This window comes from Idiotropiscis lumnitzeri, chromosome 1 (assembly GCF_059441095.1).
Source record: "Idiotropiscis lumnitzeri isolate Australia: NSW breed Sydney's pygmy pipehorse chromosome 1, RoL_Ilum_1.0, whole genome shotgun sequence".
NCBI classification, from domain to species: Eukaryota; Metazoa; Chordata; class Actinopteri; order Syngnathiformes; family Syngnathidae; genus Idiotropiscis; species Idiotropiscis lumnitzeri.
In genome coordinates, this window is record NC_142391.1 from 7,767,226 (window position 1) to 7,773,225 (window position 6,000).

At 41.6% G+C, this 6,000-nt stretch overlaps 1 long non-coding RNA gene across 1 annotated transcript; it reads left to right on the plus strand.

Annotated features, from left to right (window-relative positions):
• The first annotated feature begins 4,091 nt into the window (after positions 1 to 4,091).
• On the plus strand, positions 4,092 to 5,693 carry LOC148343030 (uncharacterized). The gene is made up of 2 exons (XR_015846429.1): positions 4,092 to 4,492; positions 4,954 to 5,693. It is a non-coding gene; the product is annotated as an uncharacterized LOC148343030 (long non-coding RNA).
• Positions 5,694 to 6,000: the final 307 nt, after the last annotated feature.

Genomic DNA, 6,000 nt, shown 5'->3' on the forward strand with positions numbered 1-6,000 from the left:
GGAATTCTTATAGACGCCGAAGCTCTTGTGTTCTTGTGCAGCGAAGTGTGCTGTCGTACGGTAAAATTCGTACACAGTACAGTGTAATTTTCATACTTAGAACTGCACAATCAACCTCATTCCCCCACCCCATACGCTGAACCGCAGACATTATCGTGAAATAAACCACATTTTCTCAAACTGTGAAACTAAAATGTGGTTACAGTCTCACGAGGGGGGTGTATCTCTTCAATAAAAGAAGATTCGATTAGTATCTTGATGCGAACGGTATGATACGATTCAAGAACGGTACATTGTCAAGTATAACAATCTGATTCAGATTACTTCAATGAGAATACGATTTGACACGATACAACCATAGTTGGTATGGTATTTATAAATTTATAACGTGTTAAAAGATCTCCACAGCCCAAATTTTAAAGTTAAGAAAAATAAATAATCATCAAAAACATCAATATAAAAAAAATAATATATATATATGTGTATATATATATATATATATATATATATATATATATATGTATATATATATATATATATATAGATGTGTGTTCTCGTTGTGAACCGAGTAAATTCTAATACAGTGGACCTCAAACAGCAAAGCTATGTTTCCGTATATTTAACCTCATGTGTTCTACGGTGAAACTCGCGTTCTCATACAAAAATAACTGAGTACATTTGCAAAAAGTGAATACATTCTCTTCCAGTAAAACCGCAGTATGTTCTCATTGTCATCCTTTTAGGTTCTCACACAATAAGACAAGCATATTCTCATGCAATGAAGCTAGTATGTCCTCATAAAGTGTATTCTTAGGGCGTGAACAGCAGAAGTTTTCGTACAGTCAATCTCGTCCATCCTTCCATGCCGTGCTATAAAGCCCTACCATATTTGACAAAATTAAAGTGGACACCGTCGCTCAGTATAAGGCAGAAAAACCTTGGGATTTCTTCCCATCTATTAGCATTAAAAGGCAGTGATTAGAATGTGCAAGTTCAAATTATATACAATGAATGATAATTATATTTTACATGTGTAATTACAGATGTAATGACAGTGATGATGATAAAGGAAAAGTTGAGTACAAGTCTTGTAATGCACTACAATTATATTCGGGGACTAGTAGCTTTTTGTATTAAAATATAAAAATTCTAATGAGTGCTTTATATAGGTTAAGGAAGAAAGGGTACGTCCTAAAGAGCAAATGAAGAAAATCAAAAGGAATTTGCTGATCGTCCTTACCGAATTCAAGAAAGAAAAAAAATCCGTGACTCCCTAAATCAAAGAACGAGTCAGTCCTTTTTTCTGTTATTTGACGTCCGACGTCGGCGATCTAAGCTCATTTTACTGGTCACACGTCCACCATGTCCTTCATATCCGCTATAGAAAAAGGCCATTTTGTGCCGTCTTTGAGGGCCTAAAAATGTCGCTTTGATTTTACAGCAGCGCTTGTATGGCCCTGCACGTGCATGTGGGGGTGTGCGTGTGCGTGTGTGCGTGTGTGTGTGTCTGTCCTATGCACTGTAGCTCAAACTGCAGTCGACAGCATGCAACGACGCTTACCGACATAGCAACACTCGACGCAGCTCGAGCGAAAAATTGCACCTCGCTTTTATTTGTGCTTATAAAATAATGTGATAAATTCTGACCATTTTTGCTGCACAACACTAAAATAGGTATTTTACGCCTTGACGAAAACGGAGATGAAAGGCGGCATGTGTGTCTAAATGTGGTCTGAGCAGCGGCAATCAAATGCAAATGAACAGTACAGATACCATGAAAAATCAACAATTCGGGAGCTTAAGTGTGGAGCGTAAACCAAAAATAAAACGCGGTGAATTGAATCATATTTTTTTCCTAAAATTTACTACGGCCGTCAATGCACTTGCTAAAAAAAATAAAAAAAATGTAGGGGATAAAATAAAAGCGCAGCATAACAGATGGATGCAATACGGTTGTAAAGGTTGAGGAGGTGAAGCATGAGATGGAGGTACGTTCGATGCGACGTTAGCGGTGGAGAAGGGTGGTGGGAGGAGGGGGGGTGGATTGGGGCTTTTTGTTCCTGCGGCTGTCCCGTTTCCCGCGATCAGCTGACGGATGATGGAGCGCGGAAGGGGTCAGGGGGCAAAACCTTGCATTGTCAGCCCAGCCGCCCCCCTTCCACCCTCAACGCATCTCCCATGGGGGTTCCCCTCCCTTCACTGCCCCCCCCCCCCTTCGCGTGCTGTCTCCTGCAGCATTTACATACATTTATCAAAAGCGCAGTGCAAAAGGGGCGGCCATTGCGCTTACATGTATGACGCTTCTACATGAACGCTTCTCGGGGATGGCTAACTGGGCGCACTTTGGATAGTTTCACCTTAGGGTGTTGTCACTTTTGTTACTCGCATTTCAGACATTGATATCTGCGTATTGATTTATTTAGTGAGGACAGTACACGTCAACTGCTGTCCAATTAGCACTCAACATTGCAGCAAAATGACTTTTGGTCAGTGTTGTTCTGTGAAAAGATATAATAGAACACCAAGAACAAAACTCACTCCTCAGCCAATCCAGAGACCTTGTATAACCTCGATGAACCGCACGTAGTCTCATGCATTGAACCTCATATTCTCACGTTGCGGATCTAATCCTCTCATACGGTGAACCTCGTATGTGCTCATAGAGGAAACCTAGAATGCGCACCTCATACGTTCTCAGATTCTCATACCTTGAACCGAATATGCTGTCAGAGTTAACTTAGTTCTCCTGGAGTGAACTTCTACAGTGCATCCTATTTGACTTCATACAGTGAATTTACGTTGTTGTTATTGACAATATTTTATCAAATTAATCTGCAATTATTTTGAGATAATTTACCATTCAGAGCCCATGTTTAAAAGAAAATTGTCCAATATTTGAAAACCCCTGCTTTTATTTTAGACAATGATGAACATTTTTCACTATTTGCTGACATGCTACAGACCAAACCTTGAACTAAATCCTTTTCTTTTTTTTGCCATTTTCTGCACTGTGTACGTTTGAAATCTCTTTTTTTTAGTTTTTAGCCATTCAGATTTTTCACTCTCATAATAAAGGATACAAATCAGGGGACCGTATTATACATAAGTATAGAGTTAAAAAAAATAATAAATTAAATAATTAACGGTGTTTGTGTGTGTGTGTGCAATTTGCTGGATTTTATGGTAAATTGTCATATTGAATCTCATACATCCACATATTAAACAAAATAAAATAAATAAATAAACTACAGAGTTCTTTTAAGTTGAACTGAGTACGCTCTCTGAGTTTTTCGAGTGCACCACACATCGTGCAGTGAATCGAACGGTCTCATGCAGTGAACCGAACGCCCCCCCTCCTCCCCTACAAAGAAACTAGAATGTTCTCGTAATGTGAACCGAGTACATTTATGGCAATACGGTGAACCTCATAAGTGGTCACGCAGTGAATGTCGCATTGTACTGCAAAATTCCTCTCTACTCGTGCAGTGAATCGAGAGTGAACAACGGATATGGCATGCAATACACGGCAAAGCCGCCAAACCTCACGTCTAATGTGCTCTTCCACATACAACCAAATATGTTCTTGCACTGTGGGACTTTTCTGCAGTGAACCCAATACGCCGTCATTCATTTAACAATGACGACACGTCCATGTGACGTATCATACATGAACTTCCCTGACCCCTCCATCGACATCGTCGTGCGACGCTTTCAGGCACGAACGCTGCGTATTTCGCCACATACATGTGCATGTAAAGAGACAAGACAGTGCAACCCCCCCCCCAACCCCCTTTGAGCCAAAACCATCGCATAGTCACATCCACCCCACCCCACCCCCATCCCAGTTTTTCCTGTGTAATCCCTGCCAGCTGGCCTCGTTGGTTAATCCCTCTGCACTGATCAAATAGGCCACGCATCCAGTACGGGACAGGGGCAGATAGGGGCGGGACGCTCCTGTCTATGCGTGAGTGTGTGTGTGTGTGTGTGTGGGTGGGTGTGCGTGTGTGTGTGTTGGTGAGGTGGGGGGTGGTGTCGACCAGAAAGCATAAATTGCCGCTCGTGCCTTCGCCTCGGCGCAGTGTGTCTGAGCGCGAACCAGTCGCCTCTTCCTCCTACTCCTCCTCCTCCTCCATCCCTTTATCTCCTCTTCCCTTGGATGCTCATACATATATACCTTCTTGGCTTATATATGTATCCTTTTGGGCTTTTTTTCCTTCCCTGAATGGATTTTCCTCCACAACGGTATACATATATGCATCATTTTTTTTAAACCTCCCTACCTGTTTTTTTTTTAATTTCCCTGACTGCATGCCTCCCATCCCTTGTTGTCCGCCAGCCCAGCATCCCCCCTTTATCCTGCAAGTCGGCAAGAGGACCTCGGGATGCGGAATCAGGACCACGGATGCGGCAAAACGAGAGGAAATACTGCAGCCTCCTCTCCTGTTCTCAACTGGGATATGACAACAAGTGCATTTGTTATTTTTGTTCCTAGGTAAACCGATTAATTGTTGAAAAAAAAAAGTTGTAAAGTTCCTTGGACTAATATTTGTGCTAAAAACCTCACCGTTGCCAATTGTTTATTTCGAGCCTGTTAGCAGCAGAGAGGTGACGGGAGAGTGGGAGTACGTAAGAGGGAGGGAGCGAGAGAGGTGGATGAGAGATAACAACGCGGCTTTACCGACTGTAACGATGCGACGCTTAAAGATGTTAAGCGGCGGTTTGTGCGGGGGGGAGAGGGGTGATGGCGCTGTGTGCAGGAATGAGAGCCGGCAGCCCCGGCCGTCTCCAGCCACCGAAAGGTAGCTCGCTATATCTCGCATGGATGCATGTCTTTTGTTGCCTTTTTTTTTTCCTCCCCCCGCTGCAATTGCTCGTGTACGTTGTCCCGATGCATCCACGGCGGGTAACGCCAACGAGGTTCCGGTGTTTGGTTTGTGCTCTTTGTGTTCACAGTGGACCTTGATTTAATTTCAATACAATTAAGGCACGCGGTGAATGCCAAGAGAGAAGCCACAGTCTTCGCTCACCTGACGGCGGGGAGTCACGTACGTGAGGGCCGCCCACAAGACGCGGCACACAAAAGGCGCAGTGAAGGTTAAGCGACTTTGACGCGGGAATCCAGGTCGGTACCATGAAAGGCATTGCAATGGCCGTGTTTCCGTCAGAAACAGCTTAGCAGTGCGGGCCAAGTGGGCAGAGGAGTCGCACATAAGGGGGCGAGGGGGGTGCCATGTGGTGACAGCGGGACACTTTGAAGGTCTGCCAGTTTCCGCTTGACTGGAAATGACAACGCAAGGTTAGAAAGTGGAAAACATGGTATTAAAAAAAAAAAAAACGCAATGTGGGGAAAAAAAACGAATGTGAAAATATAAATCGTCGCAATGGAAAAACATGAACCTCCAAATTTTGAGAGATTTAGTTTTTAATTGAGAAAGAAAACCATAAAATGCTAAGAAAATATGTAAATTAAAAAATATATTTTTATCACAATAACGGAAGAGTGTGTACAATAATTACATGATTCCAAAAAGCGCAACCAAAATGCGGAATAATTTTTTTTAAAAATTCAGAATTTAGAAATCAATGCTTTTTATTTGACTTTTTTGTGTGTGTACTTTTGTCATTTCACTCTTTTTTCTGGTTTGATGTAAAAAAAAAAAAATTCCAATAAAGAAATTATTTCATGCATAAAATTTTTGTTGGGTTTTTAATGGAAAAAAATGAAGGAATTAAAGAAAAACAAATACATATATGTATACATTTTATTCATTTGTACAATTATAGCGCTTATTACAATGCATTTTGAACCTACGGTCCGTGGACCATATTCCGCCCGCATAAGCGTTTGATGTGGCCCGATGTGCCATCCTGAAAACAAATCAAACGGCATAGGAACTCTCCCAAAAACACAAAAAACATTATTTTAATTTAAGCTTAAAATAATTTCACAAAAAAAAAAAAAAAAAAAAGGATTTTTAATCAATTCGATATTCCTTGATT